The sequence below is a fragment of the Globicephala melas genome, chromosome X, assembly GCF_963455315.2.
Source record: "Globicephala melas chromosome X, mGloMel1.2, whole genome shotgun sequence".
Classification (NCBI taxonomy): Eukaryota; Metazoa; Chordata; class Mammalia; order Artiodactyla; family Delphinidae; genus Globicephala; species Globicephala melas.
Genome location: NC_083335.1, coordinates 15,638,078 through 15,660,738, shown reverse-complemented (window position 1 = coordinate 15,660,738; position 22,661 = coordinate 15,638,078). Strand labels below are relative to the sequence as shown.

The following is a 22,661-nucleotide window of genomic DNA, read 5'->3' as shown; positions in this document are numbered from 1 at the left end:
TGTCAGCATCCATAGCCATTTGGACAAATCCACATCATATCTGTGCCTCCCCAGTTGCCTACCGAGTAAAAAACTCATTATGTTTTTGGAGGCCAGGGAGGGTTTTAGGTATTCATCTGCCATCCTTCTGACGATGGGTAGGGCGTCCTGGGACTGACTTCAGAGGCTCCTTTATCCACGACTGGTTGACGCCACAGATGGCTTCAGGAAGAGAGCACGACCGACCGAGGTGGCCTGAAAGAGATGATGAAACCCACTTAATCCAGTGGACCCTGGGGCCTCTTGCCCCGCCCCCCGGCCACCTCCCCACCACACACACTTGTTTCCAGCAGTGGTCATAAGACCTTGCTTTGGGGCATAGTCTGATTTGAAATGTCAACCTTATCATTTCTTTCATTCTGTCATATACATGGGTCTGTGTCGAGAATCTCTGTTCTGTTCCATGGACAAATTTTTGATTCCTGTTTTAATTGCTAAATCTATAATGTAGATTTTCATATCTTGAAACAGCTCACCATCATGGCTGTTTCCACATAGAGTCTCTTCAGTCGGCTCATTTCATGGCAAGATCCTGTTGAGGTTCATGACTATGTTTGCACTGAATTCATAGATGTATTTTGGGAAGAATTGATAGGATGACAATAATTAGTTTTCCTATCCTGCAAGAAATGGTATTTTTAGTCTCAAAACAGGAAACATAAAAACATTTCAAGCATATTTCCCTCTAGTTTAAAAAATGATATTCACATGTGTTTTGTGGCCAGTGTGAAATGGACATATCATTTCTGTTATTTCATATTTTATTCTTCAAGTATATAATATCTTCTGTGTTTAACTTGTATCCAATCTTACTTTTTTGCAAAATATCTGGTTGAATGACTTGTTATTCTAAAGAGACACTCACTTAAGAAGACAAAGGCAATTTTTTCAATTTCCTATGTAAATAAATTATAGTATATCAATAATATGATATAAATTACAGCTATTGAAAATGATAAAGGGGTCCTCTACGTACTGACCTGGAAAGATCTCCAAGAAATGGTAGTTGAAGAAAGAAACTCGAAAAACAATGTGTCTTATCATCCCATTTGTCTTTCTTCAGAGTCATCTATATCAATAAAAGTAAATGCAAAGAATAGGATCTGAAAATTCTACAGCAAACTGCTAACGGCAGTTCTTCTGGTGTAGGTGTGTAAGATGGGGGAATATAAGAAAGGAGTGGGAAGATGGATTATTAGTTGATCTCTATAAATGTAATTCTTACTTGTATTTTCTATAGGAATGTAAAAATGTAAGTCAATTCTGTAAAATTATTTAAATAAAACAAGATTCCTCAGAAGCATACATTTGAGACGCAGACAGGTGCAAACACCAAGGCAGACTGACGCAGATTCAGCCTGTTTTCTCCATGGGAAGGGCACTGGGGCTCAGAAGAGTGACATCAAAACCCCCAAACAAACAGTCAACCAACCTATAAGAGCACAGACTTAGCCAGGGAAGACTCTCTACCTGTCTGTGGCTTTAAGAGGTTCTCATTCAGGAGGGAAAGTGGAGGTGATGACACCCATTCTCCAGTCTCTTAGGCTTCCTTGTCCTCCCCATTTTACCAGGAATACACTCATGATAAGAATAGCAACAGCAGCAGCAGCAGACGTCTGCTCAGGGAGTCTGCCTGCCAGGCACTTCTCCAAAGGGCTTAACATACACTGGCTCATTTCATGTCTCAACAGGTTTGGTGAGTGCCACTGTCATGCCCATTTACCCAGAGCAGGGCACTGGGGTACGGGAAAGGCATGTAATTGGCCCAAGGTCACATAGCTAGTGCGTAGCAGAACCAGGGTGTAAACCCAATTTGTTTGGCTTCAGAGCCCCCGCCTTCCACCCCTTCAGTTTGCCTCCTCTTGATCCTTGTGGAAGACAAAGAAACAATTCCCCTCCTTCTATTTGTTTTGAACACTGAAAACAGTATCTTAGTGCCTTTACATGGTTCTACATGGGTGAGAAGAAACCTGGATGACTGAGCCTTCCCTGCACTCTAGGAAGGGGGTGTGTGACCTGGATCCCTCTTCCACATACGTGTCTCAATTTCCTCAGTTGTTATGTGAGACTGAGTAGGACAGCCATAATGGGGGCAAGGCACATTTCATCATAATAGTCATTTTAGTTCCTTAAACAGCAGCACTGTAAGAAACACAAAGCCCTGTCCTCACTGTTAGTAAAAACATCCTGTAAAAATCCATGTCCTACTTCTAGACAATATCCACATGGGTCACACACTTTAATGTTAACTATATACTTGTTCTATATCGGACACTCACAAGGTAATATGGCGTGAGAAGTCTGACCACTCACAGCCATATTTTCTACAATTAAACACCCCATTTATGTGAATTGGTGTTTAACAAAAAGCAGTCATTTGAGAGTCATTGCCAAGGCTGGATCCAGAGATCAAGGAAGTGTAGAGAATCCTACCTGGGACTGAATTGCCTTGCAGCTTTCATGGGGTAATTGGATCTTGAGACCACAATCGCTGACATTACCCAGTGGACCTGTTGAAATGCAATGAACACTGTTAGGACACTTTTTGTAATTCCTCCCATGGGAGAAGTTTTAATGGAGAGATTTTGCTCAAGTCAAGGAAAAGCCTGAGAGAAGAGAGCTGAGTGTCCAGGCAACAGATACACAGGTGGTACCCAAACATAGGTAATGTCTGCCCTGCCTTCCAGCACCTCTAATTCAGTGTATTCAGCCCTGAACATGGAGTAACTCAGGTGGTGGCAGCCACTGTCAGATCTTGCCATTGCATGTGGCCACAGTGTTCTGAGCCATTGTGCGTCACCATGACTCCTCTTGGTGTCTAATGAATCAGGTCCTGGGACTTAGAGAAAGGTAGTGGGAGAAGGGGCAAAAGAATTTTTCTCCCCTTTTTTGCTCTCTCTTCCAGACCAATTGTTACTGCTGTGAGAAATGTGGCTTATCAGAACAACTCCTGGGATAAAACACTCAGATACATCTAGCTAACGTAGCATCTTTATCTGCCATCACAAAATGAATCGGCTTGATAAACTCCAGCCCTGCTCGGTAATAGTTATGTGAGTACCATTTGTCCACATTAGGAAAATGACGCTGCACACAGAAGTGTTAGGAGTACAAGCTCAGGAGACAGACTGTTTAATTTCCAATCCCGGTTCTGTGGGATCTCGGGCAAGTCCCTTAAACTCTCTGATCCACAAGTTCCTCCTCTGTAAAACAGAGAGGACAACACTTCCTTCCTTAAGAGTTTGTGAGGATTGAATGAGACGATACTACTAAAGTGCTCAGAACAGTGTCTGGCATGCAGGGAGTGCTCAGATGACCTTAGCATTCATCACTGTGCTCATCTCAGCCAACCTCTTTGATTTGGCTCAGTCTTGGTTGGATTTACTGTATATTCAATCCCTTCAAAGTTCATCTCCCCAGTGGCACTGTTCCCCTCCTCTCCAGCCTATTTCCAAAGAAGAGGTCTTGGAGTGAGGCAAAGCTCATGCTCCTTGCAGTATCAGAAGGCCTGGGGCTCCCGAGTCTTGAGCTGGTCTCCACATCACGCTGATGGTCAGGTCCTTGGCTATGAAATTACTTGTATTCTCTCAGGAGAGAACATTCCATCTGTATCCCTGAAAGTTCTGCTAGCATCTGCTATTGAGAAGCATTGCTGGAATAACTCGGCATGTGCCATATTCCCAGAGAGCTAGGACAACTACTCTTGCAGCCATGCATGACCTCAATTCCAGTTCTCGCTGGCGCTGGGGATCCCGAGGTCTGCCTGTGACCAGGATGGGTGCCAGTATGGGCATCTAGGCCAGAAGCACTGCTGCTGGTGATACTAATGGTGCTCAGGGAGTCATTGCCCCAAGTCAGGCACAAGACTGTGAAGTTCCATAGCCTACAGACACACCAACCTACAGCCTCTGTCTACAGCATTGCTGGTGGCAGAGAGGGACATGTGTGTCCTCAGGCCAGAACATTTTCATTAATGCAGTACGAGGCACTGATGTAAAGGTGAACTTCATGTCCAACTGGAATAAGGATTCATATACCAGCAGCAACATCCTGAAATTTAAAGGATAATTGTATACTGTACATAACTGGTGCAACATTTTTCATTAATTTACAGGAATCCAGACAAAATAAGAACACTCTGCTCACTTGCTTTGGAAATCAACTTGTTGTTAGTGCAAATGTTCCCCACTTTACCTTATATCAGTTAAAGACACAAGCACTGACTGCCATAAAATAAATGTGTGCTCAAATCCCATCACCGTGAGAATATGATTTATCTAAGCCACATTTCTTCATCTGTAAAGTGAAGGTCATAATTGCTCCTACCCCAGAGTTTGTCAAGGAAACGTCTGTAGTAACGTGTTTTACTTCGGTTTTAATGTTTGCTGAGAGATTTTAAGCCCTACTACTACCCCTTCCCCTTCTACCCTACATGTGGGCAAGCTGATAAGAGAGCCTGAGTACTCCCTCCTTTTTTTATATGTCTCTGTTTTTTCTTAGTTTTTATTTAGCATTTTGTGTACATGGATTATGCATTAATTGTGGAATACATTTCCCAATTTCTCCCTCTTATTACAACTTTTTTTTCAAATTCTTTTCCCACTTAGAAACATAATATTGAGCAGAGTTTCCTGTGCTATACAGCAGGTACTTGTTCGTTATCTATTTTAAATATAGCAGTGTGTACATCCCAAACTCCCAGCCAATCCCTCCCCCCACGCTTTCCCCCTGGTAACCATAAGTTCAGTTCTCTAAGTCTATCAGTCTGTTTCTGTTTTGTAAGTAAGTTCATTTGTACCATTTTTTTTAAGATTCAACATATAAGTGATATCATACGATATTTGTCTTTCTCTGTCCGACTTACTTCACTCAGTGTGACAATCTCTAGGTCCATCCATATTGCTGCAGATGGCATTATTTCACTCTTTTCAATGGCTGAGTAATAGTCCATTGTATATATGGACCACAGCATTTTAAAGAAGATGTGGTACATATATTCCCTCCTTTGATGCAAGCCAGAAGTTCAAACCATGCCAGCCCCACCCAGTGGAAGCAAAATCCCTCACCCCAGCTCCATCTCCTAAGCATAATAAACACCCAAAGTCAATTTCCTTTCCCTGCTCACTCAAGCCATTTTCAGACCTACTTGGGGAGGCTGCCCTGGTCTCCCAAGAAAGCCTCAATATGTCAGTAACGATCCTGTTACTAGTGCTTTAATGCATGTAAGGCGTAACCTGTCTTGATATCTAAACCAAATTTGGGGTTAAGTAGAACAGAGAGGACCCTGGAAGTATCCAGTAACTACTCAAAAAGCAAAACACTGGATGGTGAGGGGGACAAAAAACTAAAATAGAGGTTCATAGTTTTACCCAATTGGAAATCCAAAATTTACTAAAAGAATTTATGCAACAAAAGATTAAATTATGCTAACTGGCTTTTGTACTTCTACAAGAGAGGTTCTGAATTAACTTTAGCATCTGTTGATATGCACCAATTGGCAAAGCTTCATAGCCTTAATCAGCATCAGACTTAGAACACGAATACAGTTATACCTGGAGATTCTCACTAGATCTTAAAAAGGTACCAATTATACTTTTAGGAGAGAGTTATCAAACACAAAATAAAGGACATCAGAACTGTTGCCTTGCATAAATTCCCCCATAGTCAAATTACCCAAAACTATGCTCTGATTCAATGAAAGATAAAGTCTTTGGCACAATTGGTTTTACAAAATGCAAGCCCTTGGACCTTCAATCCCACATAAATAGTTAATACAGCCCAATATAAATTAAAACAGGGGGTTATGGGTTGACTCCCCCCCCCAAATATGTGGAAGTATTAACCCACTGTGTCCGTGTTTTTCTGCCAGCTGAGTATAGTCAGGTGCAAATTATAAGTCAACTGTACAAGGACTAAGTATACCTTGCCCTGGAATCATCCTTACACATGATTACCAGCCATGAGCCATTATGCAGACCCAGAGGTTCTGGAACACCAGGGCAGCCTGAGGAAAGGACCTCCTGCAGCTCTTGTGGAGCCTCCTACTGGTCTTCCCCCAAATTCACCTGAACGCATTGACTCCGGCAACCGTGCAATGAGGAGGACAGAAGCAAAAGTTTCAGAGACTGATTGGATACTAGGTATGAATCAACAGTGATGGCTGGAATTAATCTTTCTTTCTTTTTTCTTTTTTTTTTGCAGCGTGGCATGAGGGATTGCAGTTCCCCGACTGCGGACGGAACCTGCGTCCCCTGCAGTGGAAGTGCGGAGTCTTAACCACTGGACCTCCAGGGAAGTCCCGGGAGTTAATCATTTTGATCACATTAATTCCTTTTTAGGTAAAAGACTAAATCCATATTTAATACAAAGGGAAAAAATTAACGTTCCTCAAACGTATGGACACCGAGGGGGGAAAGTGGTGGGGGGTGGGGTGGGGTGGGGTGGTGGTGGGATGAATTGGGAGATTGGGATCAACATGTATACGCTAATATGTATAAAATGGATGACTGATGAGAACCTGCTGTATAAAAAAATAAAATTCAAAAACAAATTATAAAAAAATTAATGTTCCTTTGGTAAGTATAATCAAGTATAATATTTTTAAAATATTACTTATACCTTAAAAGTTTAGAACAGGCTTATCTTATTTAGTATTGGAGATACGCTCTTGCAAATGAAAGCACTAACCACATCACTATTACTCAGTCATTACAGAATAAGTCGTTTGGAGATGCTTTCCAGGCATAGTAAATATTACATATGATCAACATGTAATTAATATGCAATTAGAAGTTTATTACCTAATGTCTTTTTCTTCTCTGCCTCTTTTACAATTTGTCTAATAGTGGATTTTGCCAGACTTGGAATATGGCCCGCCCAGATCTACCTGATGTTTACCTACTTAAAATCTGCATTTTCAAACAGCCTTTAATCATCAAAGTAATTCCTTCTTTGACTATGCAAACTATTTGCTGTGAAGCAGAATATGATAATGAGAAAATAAAATATTAGGGGCAAAGAGACCTTCACAGAGTAAACAAAACAAACTTATGGACTGAATGTTTGTGTTCCCCCTCTTCCCAATTCAGATGTTCATATCCTAACCCCCAGTGTGATGGTATTTAGAGGTGAGGCTTTTGGGATGTGATTGGGTCATGAAGGTAGAGCCCTCATGAATGGGATTAGTGCCCATACAAGGAGCTGAAGAGACCAGAGCTCTCTTCTGCCATGTGGGGACACTGCAAGAAGACCTCTGTGTAAGAATCAGGAAGTGAGCATTCACCAGACACCGAATCTCTCAGCATCTTGATCTTGGGCTTCCCAACCTCCAGAACTATGAAAAATAAATTTCTGTTGTTTATAAGACACCCAGTTTATGATATTCTGTTAGAGCAGCCTGAACAGACTAAACCAAAACCTATTGGCAAGTGCCTGTCAAACTGGGCAGAGTGACTCCATTTCTGCTGGTTTGCATTCACAGAGACTTGTTTCTATCTGTGCCTACGTGTTTTTGCACTCCTGCTGTCCACTGTGTTTCAAATATATTTGTAAGAATAACTTGAGACCTAGAATGCTAGCAGCTTACTCCAGAGAGGATTTTCATTTGCTTCTGCCAGATGCCTGGGGTCATTCTAGATGGGGGCCAAGAAAACCAAGTGCAAAACTTGAGGCCCCTACACAAACCAGGGTATTTGAAACTAATCTATAATTCCACCCGATATTAAGTCCACTTCCTGTTCCTCCCAGCCGCTAGACCATAACAACTTGGGGGCCCAGATCATTTCTGGCAGAGTTAGAATCCCCATGTTGTGTGCCTCTGGTTTCTTTCACCTTGTCGGTTAAGGATGTCAAACCTCACCGGGCTGACAATTTCCCTTAGGGAAATAGTCACTACCAAGCTCCTTCACATGATTAGATTCCTATTTTCCTTTTGATTTTTAAATTCAAAATGATATGTAAAATTTTAAATATACAGAGAACTTGAAAGAATAGCACCATGAACACCCAAATATTCACCATCTAAACACAACTATCATTAACATTCTTGCCATGAACACTGTGCACATAGGAGAGCAAAATTTGCCACTCCAAAATGTCTCTTAGGTCCAAAAGACTCAAGAAGAAACTTTGACTTTCCCCCTAACCACCTAAAGAATTTAGATACAGGGCTTGTTCTCAGAATAGAACTATCACCAGAGACATCTGTAAGAATAGGGGCTGGGTCTGGGGGGGCAACTCTTAGAGATCAGAGTCCACCCCGGGTCCCATTGTCTCTGCAGGGCCCAGCAAACATTTGTTTACCAAACATTTGCTTTTCCATCTTCATGTGAAATGCCTTCCTCCCCTTTTACATTCTAAATCCCTACCCCCAACATCCTTTTCTATCTTTAGCTGAAGTTGGTATTTAAGATGAAGGTTTTGTCCATTTGGGGGAGTTACTCAGTTCTCCTGGGGTCTCTCCCATGGATACACATTATTAAACTTTTCTGTGATTTTCTCCTGTTAATCAGTCTCACGTCAATTTAAGTCTTATTACTTCTGAAACTAACACAACATTGTAAATCAACTATACTCCAATAAAATTAAAATTTTAAAAAGTTTAATTCTTAGACCAGCCACAAAAAGCTAGAAGGGTAGAGGAAAATCTCTTCCTCCCCAACATGCTGAACCTTTTCAACGACATTTTCTAACCTCATGACACCTCATTCCTAAATTTGTTTTTAGCACATATCTCCTAAAAACCAGAACATTCTCCGACATAAAAAGAAAACCAGGTTTCCTGCCCAGCAAGTAAGGAGCTTGGAAGTCATGACTCTCATCCTCATAACAAGAAAAAAGATGAACAAATTGAAAATCAACAACTCTTTTCACATACATCAGATGTTAAAGGAAAACCACTGCCCCTAAAGTTGGAGCAAGAAGCAAATGCACCAACTCACAGCTTACAAGGATCAGAAAGCCAGGGAAAGATGCTAGCACACACCCCAGACCTCCTCCTGATCTGTCAACCAACCCCTCTCCCCCGGGTCTTTACCACTCTCTTGGGGAGTGTTTCTGGAATGAAGGGGGAAGGAGTAGAAGGATGGGTGTCTCCAGGCTCTGGCCGCTGAGCGTGACCCTGTGCTCATGGGCACCAATGATGGAGCCAGACTGCTCAGGCCCACATCCCATTTCCCCCTGGCTGGCACCCTCAGGCAAGTTGTTCCACTTCCTTTAGCCTCAGGACCCTCATCTATAAAGTGGGGATAATAATAATAACACCTACCATGAAAAACTTGGCGGATGAAATCAGTGGCTGCACGTCAAGTGCTCAGCACGGTACCAGCACAGAGCACACACTCTATAGGCTCAACCATGACTAGTACGTTAAGGAAAAACCTTGCCTTCATTCTTCCCCATCTCATTTTTTTTTCATGCTGACACTTGCTGAAAGGACAGACCACACTCTCTATTCTCCCCTTGTGACTTGTTGCTGCCCAAATCCATCCCACAGCCACTGGTGATCACCTAAGCCCAGTAGACATTTCTAGGCCCCCGCACTCAACACCATGCCCCCCACGCCCCATAGACCTCCCCTCGTTGTCCGAACACTGCTCTCCCCTGGTTCTCGGGCGTCTCCCTTTCCATCTCCTCCATCAGATGATCCTCTTTGCAGCTCTTCTGCCGTCTCCCTCTGCAGGGCATGAAGGGCACACAGTTTCCGCCACTGTGCCCAGGCATGAAGCAGTACCTTTCTACTTGGCCTTCCTGCTTCACTCTTCAGCCCATTATAACCTGTTCACAGTCAAGCAGCCACAGGCATCCTTCCAAAACATAAGACAGAATCCTCTCTAAGGATCCAAACACTCCAGGGACTTCAGACCTCATGCACAGTAGAAGCCTGAATCCTTATTCTCTTTCTGATCACATTTCCTACTATTCTCTCTCTCACCTACTCTGCTCCAAGCACTTGGCTTTTCCTTGAATACATCAGGCACACTCTGGCCTCAGAAGCTTTGCACAGGCTGCTCCCGCATCTGGATAGCTCCAGAGAGCCGCCACAGGAGCCCGCCAGCTGCACCCTCATTGGCTGGACGGCCACAGGGGTGGGCCTTGCATGTGATGAACCCACACACTGGAGCACGGGGCCCGTGTCACCTACTAGGGTGGAAGCAGGGTCCCTTGGGGGCACCGAGGCTGAGGACAGACAGCAGGAGGCTCAGGCCCCGAGAGGTCGCTGTGACCAGAGGGCATCCACGAGGCAGCGGCGTCAGCCTCGTGCATCATCTCGTGTGGCGCGTGCCCAGGCTGCGGTGACCACGCTCAGGCCTCTGACTAGGGCGGTGCCCGTCTTCCGGAGGAGGGGGACCCCGCGGAGGGGGAGTGCCCCGGCCAGCCAGCGCTCCCACCAGGTACCTCTCAGTCCCCTTGTCCCCCCACAGCACCCTCGCAGAGAAGGCCCATGGGGGCGCTTCCCGACCCTGCATTTCCCCAGCTGCTCCTGCAGCAGATGCCTTTCCAGATTTCCCCTACGGTGCATCGGCCCGATCTGAGGGTGACCCTGATTTTACTTGACAAACGCGCGCGTATTTGAAGCCAAGTGGAGGAATCATGTACCTGTCCCCGGTCGGAGGGCAGGGGCCGTGTTAAACTTGCTCACCTTTCTGCCCTAGAAACCCGCCCCAGAGTCTGGCACCGAGGGGATGACTCGGGGGACACTGAGAAGACGTCATTTTCTTGGCGGGCATCTGTTAAATTGAGGTTTGCTGGGGAGGGTGGCGTCCGTGCTCTGGTTGCATTGATTCCGTGGGTGCTGAGCGCTCGTCTGTGCCAAGCACTGGGCTCAGGGCCTGAGAGGCATCCACGTCCTTTAACCCTCAAGCAACTCCCGGAGACAAGTCGCAGTGTTTCCGAGTCCATTTGACGGCGGGGTCGGGGAGACGCAGGCAGGGAAGGGCAGGCACAGGCCAGTCTCACGCGGTCCCGAAGCCCCACGGCCGCTTCCTGACCTCTGCGCTTCGCCCCAGGCGCCTACTGCGCGGGAGTCCGTGCGCCGGGCTTTTGCTCAGGATGGCAGTTTGCCAGAGACGGCTTTTTTTTTTTTTTTTTCCTCCGGTACGCGGGCCTCTCACCGTTGTGGCCTCTCCCGTTGTGGAGCACAGGCTCCGGACGCGCAGGCTCAGCGGCCATGGCTCACGGGCCCAGCCGCTCCGCGGCATGTGGGATCTTCGCGGACCGGGGCACGAACCCGTGTCCCCTGCATTGGCAGGCGGACTCTCAAGCACTGCGCCACCAGGGAAGCCCCCAGAGACAGCTTTTGAGAAGCATTATTCCCTCAGCAGGGCCCCGGCTTCCAGGTGCCGGAATCTCCCTGCAGCTTCTCTGCCAGCAGAGCTCGAGGAGTTGGAGCCCCGCAGAGGTGGCTGAGGCTTAGTGAAGTTTGCGACGCGAGGCTGCTGCGGAGCTCTTAGCTGACATCTCTCACTGCAGCGTCCACGAACTGCCACCCTCCCTTTTACCAACGGAAAGACACAGGAGAGTCTTTGACAATTTGGAGGTAGGTGTGTGCTCTGTTTACTTCCATATGGCTCAAAGTCACTTATTTGAGCTTGAGACGCAGTTACATCCTAGTTTGAAAACTTCACAAATTTGTTTCTCAATGGGCACTGTCTGCTTTTCACAATCACTTTCTGAATCCTCTGCATCCTAGTGCAGCAAATATCTCAGTTAATGAGATTTTAACAAGTTAAGGCTATATGAGCTACAGAGAAAAACATCAAAGGTCCCCTCTGACATTTAGCTGGCTATAGTTTTTGGTTTACACTGAATATATGTATATTCATGGGCTATGTTTAGCATGACATAAAACTTTCAGTAGCTCTGAAAAATATCAAATGTGTAGCGAACACAGAGTGAAAAGTACAAGCTGAACCCCACCCCTGCCAATTCTACTCTCTAGAGGGGCCCTTTTTATATCTTGGGTATCTATGCAGATATTTCAACATAAAAATATTTTTCCAGTATAAGAAAAATGGTATTATTTTATGTACATTGTCTTCCAAACTTGCTTTCTCATTCATTAATATATATGGCCATCTTTGCACATTAGTGCACAGAAATCCATCACATTGTTTGCAGTGTCTTCAGTGTAGTCTGTGGAATGGTTTCACTATAGTTTATTCAGGGAGGCCTCTGTTGATATTCACTTAAGTGTTTCCAATTTGTAACACATTGGCCAGGGTGGTGGGCAGCTGCATGTTCTAGCAGGATGAGTGATCTGAGAGAAATAGTGCCAGTGAGACTGCCATTAGGCCATTGAAAAAGTGCAGGTGAACACAATCTTTTTTTTTAAAAGAAGAAAGTAAATAGAGAAAATATCTTGCTGCATAGGAGTTTCACAAATGGAATGTTGGAACTATAAGTAGAGAGGGATAGGTGGGTATATATCTAGGTGGGTATTTTTAAGCTACTTTTTGGATGGGTAAAGGCTGCAGTTCACTTGGGTCAAAGAAATCTCTCTTGAAGGTATAGTATATGAAGACAGTTAAAAAGCAGAGGCCCCTAACGATTCCCCCACAAAACAGTTAGAACAAATAACTGAGTTCACCAAGTTGCGGGATACAAAACCAAAGCACAAAAGTCCATTGTGTTTCTATACACTAACAATGGACAGTCCAGAAAGGAAATCAGGAAAACAATTCCATTTACAACATCATCGGAAAGAATAAAATACTTAGGAATAAACTGAACCAAGAAGGCAAAGGACTTGTACACAGAAAGCTATAAAACATTGCTGAAATTAAAGAAATAAATGGAAAGACATTCCATGTAAATGGGCTGGATGACTTAATATTGTTCAGATGTCAGTACTCCCCAAAGTGATCTACACGTTCAAGGCACTCCCTATCAAAACCCTAAATACATTTTTTTGGCAGAAATAGAAAAAGTCATCCTAAGATTCCTATAGAATCTCAAGGGACTCTGAATAGCCAAAACAATCTTGAAAAGAAGAAAAGTTGGAGGGCTCACACTTTCTGATTTCAGAACTTACTACGAAGCTACAGTAATCAAAACAGTGTGGTTCTACCTCCAAAGTAAATATAAACATACAGATTAAGAACAGGCATTAAGTTAATGTAGCCACAGACTCTTTAATTGGGGCACAAAATCTCTCCACTGTATACCTAGTGAAAAATAAAATGCACACTCCATGGTCTTACATGACCTCACCTTGGAATTCATAAAGCATCACTTCTGCTGTGCTCTGAGGGTCTATTCATTTTTCTTCATCCTTTCTTCTTTCCATTCCTCAAACTGGATAGTCTCCATTAGGCTGTCTTCACACTTGCTGATTCTCTCTTCAGCCTGCAAAAATCTGCTTTTGAGATTCTCTAGGGACTTTTCATTTCCAATACTGTATTGTTCAACTTCAGAATTTTCACTCGGTTCTTTTTTTTTTTTAATAATTTCCCCATCTTCATTAATATTCTCTGTTTGGTGAGATATTGCTCTCCTACTTTCCTTTCATTTTTAAGCATGTTTTAATTTATACCTTTGGACACATTCAATACAGCTCTTGGAAGGCTTTATCTAGTAAGGCAACATCTGGGCCTTGTCAGGGACAGTTCCCATGAACTGCTTTGTTCCCCTCTGTATTGGTTACACATTTCTGCTTCTTTGCATGCCTCGATCATTTTGCTTAAATTATACATTTCAAATACTATAATGTGCCAACTCTGGAAGTCACATTTTCCCCTTCTTCCAGGTTTGTTGTTGTTGGGAGTTTGTTTGTTTTATCGTTTTTGTTGTTGCTGTTTGTTTAGTGACTTTCCCGAATGAATTTTTACTGTTTGTATTCTTTGTCACTTGCGGTCACTGAAGTTTCTTCTTAGTTACCTTTGTGGTGAACCAACAACTGGAAATAGATTTTATTAAATATCTTGAATCAATAAGTCTCCCAACTTTTGTGTTCATGTTAGGTCATACCTTCAATGCACATGTAGACCGGTTACAAGTCTACTTTAGTCTCAATTCTTGCTTACACAGAAACTCAAGATCAGCCAGAGCAAAAGCATCAGCCTTCTCAAGTGTACCATAGCCTCAGGCAGCCATAAAATTAGCCAATTGCCAGTAACTTTCTTTTCGACAAATGGCCTCAGGAAAGGCTTTTCACCCTGGGTTAACTCCAAGTCAGAACAAATAAAATCAGGTTTGCAAATGGAACCTTCCAGGGAACACCCCAATCTCGTCAAATAATAATGCTATGAATACTAGACCCTTGCTTCTATTAATAGATATGATTTGCAAATATATTCTCTCATTCTGTGGGTTGCTCTTTCACTTTCTTGATAATGCCCTTTATTCATTCACGTTTACCTCAAATATTTATTGAAAGTCTCCTATGTACCCCTCACACTGCCAGCTGTATGTTCCACGAGTTTAACAGTGAACATGATAGGCAAGATCCCTGCTCCAGTAAGCTTAACACACAGGCTAGGGCGAGGAGGGGGGTCACACACCATACATAAAGAAACAGCAATTTCCAATTACAGCAAGAGCTATGAACGAAATAAGCCATTCAACCCAAATGCAAGCATTATTAGCCTTCTAATTTATAAATGGGTAGAGATTTGGACTAGAGTATTGGTTTTCAAAATATGCCCCTTGAACCCCTAGAGAACAGATCCTTAAACTTTAGCATATCAGTGTTCCTTGTTAAAATCAAATGAAAATTATAGGCCATGGGGATTATGAATTTCCTTAGTGAAAAAGCACATGCACCAATAACTTCCTATCTCTCTCTTAGGTTTCATAGATTACCTGAAGTCTATCTGCAGGAAGCTGGTAGGGGTGGCTCTAAGCTTAGCCCATCCTTCTGCCAGAGCAGCTCCTATTGTCCACTATTTTTGCATATTGGACCTTCAAGAAAGATTTTATTTGATCCAAGTGTGTTGTGGGCCCCACTCTCCCAGAAAATAGTTTAGAAACACCAAGTTAGAGGATCTCTCTGTGTTATCTCTTTCAACAAAACATTAGTAAGAATTCTACCCTTCGAGATGCTTTTTCCTTGTTTACTTTCTTCAATGAAAAAACTAGACTGTGTTCACTTTCTCTTTTTTCATTCTTGCCGTCCTCCTGGAACCTGCCTGTCCCTCTTGCCAGCGAGATATAAATTGGGATTAATACAATGTCTCTCGATAGGGGCCTGTCTGAATGAGTCATGGTGAGTTCATTCCATGGACTACACTGCAGCCATTGAAAACAAGGTGGTTGATTTCTGTGCACTACTATGCACAGTCTGATTTCTGAGACTAAAAGCACGGAGTTCCGATTAAGATAAGGTCCACTACATTAATCTAGACAGAAAATAGAGTGAAAACCTGAATTAAAATAGTGCTACAGGGCTTCCCTGGTGGCGCAGTGGTTGAGAGTCCGCCTCCCGATGCAGGGGACACGAGTTCGTGCCCCGGTCCGGAAAGATCCCATATGCTGTGGAGTGGCTGGGCCCGTGAGCCATGGCCGCTGGGCCTGCGCCCGGAGTCTGTGCTCCACAATGGGAGAGGCCGCGACAGTGAGAGGCCCACGTACCACAAAAAAAAAAAAAATAGTGCTACAGCAGATGAAGAGGGAAAAGAGATAAGGAAAACATAAGGAAGCAGAATCCATAGGATCTGGTGATTGATAACATAATACTTCGCTTCCCCCCACATAATGACACCACAGTAACAGGCTCTAGTATAATAACAGGGGATTATTATACTGTTACACTGCAGTGGAAAAGTCTGCAAGGTCCAGACTCTAAGAAGGAGTTTTTAGGGACAACCAAGCCAACAAGGGAGATAAAAATAAGGATGCTAGAGGAAATTGATGCGTCTGACACTTACAGCTAGAGCAAGCACTAAACAAAGCCCAACTCCTAGGCAGATTAACATAAAACCTCACTCTGAAGGCCTATTTACCTTAGTTCCTATTATCTAATATATCATTACAGCTTTCAACAAAGAATTACAATCCATGTTAGAATGAAATAATATTCAGAGTCTGAAGAGACAAAGCAAACATCAGAACAACATTCAGATATGGCACAGAGTTTAGAATGGTCAAACAGGGAATTAAAAATGGCTATTGGGCTTCCCTGGTGGCGCAGTGGTTGAGAGTCTGCCTACCGATGCAGGGGACATGGGTTCGTGCCCCGGTCCGGGAAGATCCCACATGCCGCGGAGCGGCTGGGCCCGTGAACCATGGCCGCTGATCCTGCGCGTCCGGAGCCTGTGCTCCAAAACGGGAGAGGCCACAACAGTGAGAGGTCCGCATACTGCAAAAGAAAAAAAAATGGCTATGATTGGGCTTCCCTGGTGGCGCAGTGGTTGAGAGTCCACCTGCCGATGCTAGGGGACACGGGTTCGTGCCCCGGTCCAGGAAGATCCCACATGCCGTGGAGCGGCTAGGCCCGTGAGCCTTGGCCACTGAGCCTGCGCGTCTGGAGCCTGCGCTCCGCAACGGGAGAGGCCACAACAGTGAGAGGCCCGCGTACAGCAAAAAGAAAAAAATAAAATTTAAAAAATTTAAAAATGGCTATGATTAATATGTTAAGGGCTATAATGGAAAAAAAATAGACAACAGGCAAGAATAGACAGGTAGAATACAGAGGAGTGACATCAACAAAAGTAGTAGAGTAGGGAATTTGAAGGGCCTGTCCTTCCACAGAAACACCAAAATGAGCAAACACTGTCAGAACTAAATTGGTCAGACTCTAGGAAATAAAGGTTTGAAGCAACCAAATGAATGCTGAATCAACAAAAAGAAGCCTTCGACAGGAGGGCTTTGTGGTGTTTTAACTGAGCCTTGCCCCCTTCCCCTCCCCTCCATGGTGATAGTCTTGAAGACAGTAGCCCTCATTCCTGATGTAGGTATCTTGTTCTGGAGGAACAGCGTAGACCTTGTTCCCAAGGAATTATATTTGTCTATTTTGACCCGTCTAGGGTTTCCCTAAGGACAGATACAACGTGCAAGTTTTTTTTCACCCAACTCAGAACTCTCTCATGGTGACACAGTGGCTGTAAAAAGACAAAGATAAAGATAGAATCTTGAAAGCAGCAAGAAAGAAGTGACTCATCAAGTAAAAGGAATCTTCAATAAGATTAGCAGTCAATTTCTCAGAAGAAACCATGAAGACCAGAAGGTAATGTGATAACATATTTAAAGTGCTGACAGAAAAAAAATCTGTCAATCTCTCAACCAAGAATTCTATATCTGGCAAAACTATGCTTCAAAATGGAAAGAGAGGGCTTCCCTGGTGGCGCAGTGGTTGAGAGTCCGCCTGCCGATGCAGGGGACATGGGTTCGTGCCCAGGTCCGAGAAGATACCACATGCCGCGGAGCGCCTGAGCCCGTGAGCCATGGCCGCTGAGCCTGCACGTCTGGAGCCTGTGCTCCGCAACAGGAGAGGCCACAACAGTGAGAGGCCCGCGTACCAAAAAAAAAAAAAAATGGAAAGAGAAATTAAGACATCCCCATATTTTAAAAAAGCTGAGAAAAGTCATCGCTAGTAGACCTACCCTAGAAGAAATGCTAAAGTTAATTCTTCCAGCTGAAATGAAAGGATACTAGGCAGTAAATGTAAGTCATATGAAGAAATAAAGAACAGTGGTAAAGATAACAATACAGGTAAATATAAAAGCCACTTTTATCATATTTACAGTTTGTAATACCTCTGTTTCTCCTACATTATTTAAGATGCAAACACATAAAACAATACTTACAAATCTATGTTAATGGAAACAATAAATAGAAATTTAACTTGTAATAATAACTACAAGAGTGGGGACTGAGCTGTATAGGAGCAAAGCTTTTGTATACTATTGAGACTAGGTTGTTATTAATTCAAACTAGATTGTTAAAAGTTTAATATGTCAAGTGTAGTCCCCAGGGTAAACACTTAGAAAATAACTTTAAAAAATACAGGGCTTCCCTGGTGGCTCAGTGGTTAAGAATCCGCCTGCCAATGCAGGGGACACAGCTTCGAGCCCTGGTCTGGGAAGATCCCACATGCCACAGAGCAACTAAGCCCATGCATAACAACTACTGGGCCCACGCACGACAACTACTGAAGGCTGCGCGCCTAGAGCCTGTGCTCCGCAACAAGAGAAGCCACCGCAATGAGAAGCCCGCGCACTGCAACGAAGAGTAGCCCTCGCTCGCTGCAACTAGAGAAAGCCCATGCACAGCAATGAAGACCCAACACAGCCAAAAATAAATAAATAAAAATAAATAAATTTATAAAAGAAAGAAATAAAGCGCAGATTAAGATCACATTTAACCCTAACCCATTTAACGGCTTCTCCAAGGGCTCTTTCAGCCCTAATGCACTACAAGACTTGAGGGAGTCGGGGATACAGCTTTAAGTTACTGCAGCTGTAATTGTGCCTAAATGCTTGGGGGTCACGAAGACTTTTGATAACCCCAAAAAGGTACGGGCTAGCTTTTTGGACAATTGCCCACATACTCAAAACTTTGAAGGCCCTTTGAAGTCATCCATGGACCCCCAGATGAGGAAGCCTTGCTTCCCAGGTTGGTCAAAGACCACTGAAGGAAAGATATTGATATACTGGGTTGGCCCAAAAGTTCGTTCGGGTTTTCCATAGGATGCTATGAAAAACCCGAACGAACTTTTTGGCCAATCCAATGTTTTTTTGTGTGCTGATCTATCCCGTGGGTATGCCCAGCTCCCAGAGGGGCCCTTGCCAGCAAAATGGGTGGAAAAGGCTTTGGATCCCTTTGGCAGGGGAGGGGGAGAGTCTTTGCACAAGGACCATTAGGAGCCTGGCCCTGGGTAGGCCTATGTCCACTGAGCCTGAAGACTTGAGAATTTTCTCCATTCTTGAGAATTTTCAGGAAGATTTCACCCACTGTGTCAGGATCTGTGGGAGTGGGGACTGGACAAAGCAGAGTATAATCCATATAGACCGCCCTATGCTGCTGTATTTTTCTCAGCTCACATTCCCGATGCCCTGTTGTAGCAAGGATTTTAAAAGCAAACAATGTATAGAGTTGAGATGATTATTTTTCAATCTTGGCAGGGGGTTACATTTATCCCTTTAGGTTTATTTCTCTCACACACAAAAATCTGCAGACAGCTTTCGCCCATACTACCTCTACTCTGTGTGAGATCCTGCACCAGCTCCAACAGGGGGAATGCCCAAAATATAAGGTGCTGACACTCCAGTGAATGGGGCACGAGGTGAAGAAGAAAACCCAGAATAACACCCTTTAGGAAAGCTGAGAGCCTCCCCAAGGGAGGCCTGGGGATGGCAGATATATGGGTACTACCTGAAGAGAGAATGCTCCCAGCCATGACATCTTCTGCTACCAAACTCGAGTTCCTCTGAGGTGTCTGCAGTCCTTGGGTCGGAGTCAGTTCCTTCTTGTCACCCCAAGTCGCACACGGCCATACCAGAGCCTAAGGAGGGACGAGGGAAATGTTTCTTGGTGTTTCGTGGCTCTTCCTCTCCACTTCCCCCCTAAATCCCAACCCTGGAGCAGAGCTCCCTCCGGAAGCTGGCCTGGCCACCTCCCTCCCTCCTTCCCCGGGGTTGTCCAGATCTGAGGGTGAAGGGTGCTCACCACCACTCCTCTCACCTCGCCTCCCGCCCTCTCCCCCTCATACGCTCATGATTGTTGACCCTGGGGAGGGCTTCCCTGACTCCCTGTCACTTTGTCCACAGCTGCATCCCTTGCCTGGCACCACGATGGTAGTAAGAAGCAGGGGGCACAGAGGGAGGGAAGAGAGGCGAAGACGGCCACGGGAATGGAAGGGCTTAGAAGCGACTACGTCCGGCTGCCGAGCCTGGGACAGACTTTGGCAGGGAGTCCCCTCCTTTACGTGACCGACAACCTAACATTTAATGATTTTCAACGGACACAGAGAGAAGGTAGCAAGGAGAGCATTTAAATCTCCTGACGAAGATGAGACCATGATTCCTTTTTTCTTCTCTCCCGCCCTGCCTGCCCATTCTCAGTCACCGTGGCCATTCCTCTGGGAACAGTGGGACAGTTTACACTCACTATTGGCAGTGGCCATGGCAGAGGGAGCCAGGCAGTGAAGGAGGAAGAGGCCGCTGGAGTGGGGGAAGGGCTGGAAGGGACCCCCCACACACACACACACACACAACAGGCTCTTGAGTAGCAGTCACCTCGCTGTTTTCTGGGAGGGAGAAGCTGAAGAGCCAGGCCCTGCACGCGGCTGGACAGATCTGGCCTGGACACGCGGACACACCCTAGCGTCTCGGCCACAGCAGGCAGTGGCCCCCTGCTCCCCGACCCCTTGACTCCCAACCTCAGGCATCACAAATGCAGACCGATCAGAGTGCAAGAGGACCGCTGGCCTCTGCTCTCCTGGCTCCTTTCTCATCCTCTTTGCTCAGCCCATCTTTTCCCTGATGTCCCTCAGTTGCTGAGGGCCGGAGCACAGGGGTGGGGATAGGAGCCCACACCCCTCACACCTGGCTCAGGTCAGCTTTCGTCTCCTCAGTGCCATCTCCGCCTGTGGGATCTGAAGTTGGAGTGTTCTGCCTCTCCGTTCTGTCCCGAGTGAATATCCGGCCTCTGTCTCCAGCCCCCCGGGCTTTTGTGTGATGTCTTCCTGTTGTGTCCTCAGAAAAGCATCAGAGTTCTCGTCTTTCAGCCACATGCTGGGGAGGTGGCAGGTGAGTATGAAGCAGAATGACATCTCCCCTCCATTCCCTCCTGCCATTTCCTTCCTTAGTGCCCACGTCTCTTCTTTGTCTGAGATGATGAGGGCTGATGTGAGTGGTCAGGATGCATGAGCAAGGAGCCCCTGCGAGGCTGTGGCAGAGGGTTGATAGGGAAGAAGAGGTACTAATGAGTCAGCTAGGAGCCCCAACTTCTACATCCTGTGCCACAACAGCTGGGACAAGAATGTCCATTCTTCCTGGAGCCCCTGTGTTCAAAGGGTGCTGGAGTATCTGAACTTGGAACCAGGAATCCTCGATTCTTTTCCTGTTTCTGCCCATTCACATCTAAAGGTCTTCCTGCCACTTGCCTTAAAAAAAAAATCTCTAAAACAGGACCCATGTTCCATGCTTCTGACCTCTCCTGGGAAGGTCAGCATAGACGAGGACCTGGAAGATGAGCTCTGAAGCTAAAAGGTGTTGTAACTGAGGATGGCAGCTTTGGGAAAACAGAGTGCCCTTTTGCTGACCCGTTTTCAGGAACTTTGCTGAATCTCATGAAGGGGCAGTAACTGCGGGCTCCATCCACGCGGTACTTCCTTCAACTTTTGAATCCATCTCTTCTTTCTAAATGCTAAACAGGGAATTCCCTGGCCGTCCAGTTGTTAGGACTCCGTGCTTCCACTGCAGGGGGACGCAGGTTCGATCCCTGGTCGGGGAATTAAGATCGCGCAAGCCACGTGTCGCGGCTAAAAAAAAAAAAAAAAAAAGCTACACAAATAAATGCCCTTTCCGTGGCAGCATGATACCAGCTATCTAGGGTGCTACCAAACATGGATTCACACAGAAAGTGCCCTCTGCAGGAAGCTGAACTTCCCCTTAGTTCCAAGGGCACAATCACAGAGAGACCTGGAAGGGATGGTGGGGCAGTCCTTCTCCAAGCCTTTTGCAGTATAATGGTCTCCTTTCCTTCCGGGTCACTTCCTCCTGTGAGATTAACTCTTTCATTCTTTTTAGTGGCCGTTCTACAGTCACCTCTTATGAGTTTGAGGATACACCTAATAGTGTAAATACTGTCCACAAAAATTCCACCCCTAGCCATCACTTGCCCTCCTTTTTCAAGCATCTCAAGTTTAAGGAATCTAATATATTGTGGTTGTTACTCATTAGCAGTGTATCTAGCTGAATGGGGACATTAGCTTATTGCTTACCACTGACTAGAGAGGAGCATCTCTAGAAAGGAATGTCACACCAGAAGGCTACCCTTCTGACCATCATGAGCCAGCTTTAAAAAGAGCTGGAGGGGCTTCCCTGCTGGCGCAGTGGTTAAGAATCCGCCTGCCAATGCAGGGGACACGGGTTCGAGCCCCGGTCCGGGAAGATCCCACGTGCCGCGGAGCGGCTAGGCCCGTGCACCACAACTACTGAGCCTGCGCGTCTGGAGCCTGTGCTCCGCAACGGGAGAGGCCGCGACAATGAGAGGCCTGCGCACCGTGATGAAGAGTGGCCCCCGCTCACCGCAACTGGAGAAAGCCCTCGCACAGAAACGAAGACCCAACACAGGCAAAAATAAATAAACAGGGCTTCCCTGGTGGCGCAGTGGTTGAGAGTCCGCCTGCCGATGCAGGGGACACGGGTTCATGCCCCGGTCTGGGAGGATCTCACATGCCGCAGAGCGGCTAGGCCCGTGAGCCATGGCCGCTGAGCCTGCGCGTCCGGAGCCTGTGCTCCGCAACGGGGGAGGCCACAACAGTGAGAGACCCGCACACAGCAAAAATAAATAAATTTATAAAAAAAAAAACAGCTGGAAATGATGGAAAACTCAGTAAGGATGCTTAAAAGCTGAATAAGTAGACAGAGTTGATTTTTTAAAACAAGATGAAAGATGTTCCAAATGTTTATGGACCATCTTCTGTAACATGGTTTATGGACCATGAACATAGACTGTTCCAA

At 45.3% G+C, this 22,661-nt stretch overlaps 1 long non-coding RNA gene across 1 annotated transcript; it reads right to left on the bottom strand.

Annotated features, from left to right (window-relative positions):
• Nucleotides 1–152: 152 nt before the first annotated feature.
• LOC138842494 (uncharacterized) lies at nucleotides 153–21,327 on the bottom strand. The gene is made up of 6 exons (XR_011377144.1): nucleotides 20,520–21,327; nucleotides 19,348–19,477; nucleotides 2,473–2,549; nucleotides 1,020–1,108; nucleotides 516–659; nucleotides 153–234 (listed from the first exon to the last, which is right to left on the bottom strand). It is a non-coding gene; the product is annotated as an uncharacterized lncRNA (long non-coding RNA).
• Between the last annotated feature and the right edge of the window lie 1,334 nt (nucleotides 21,328–22,661).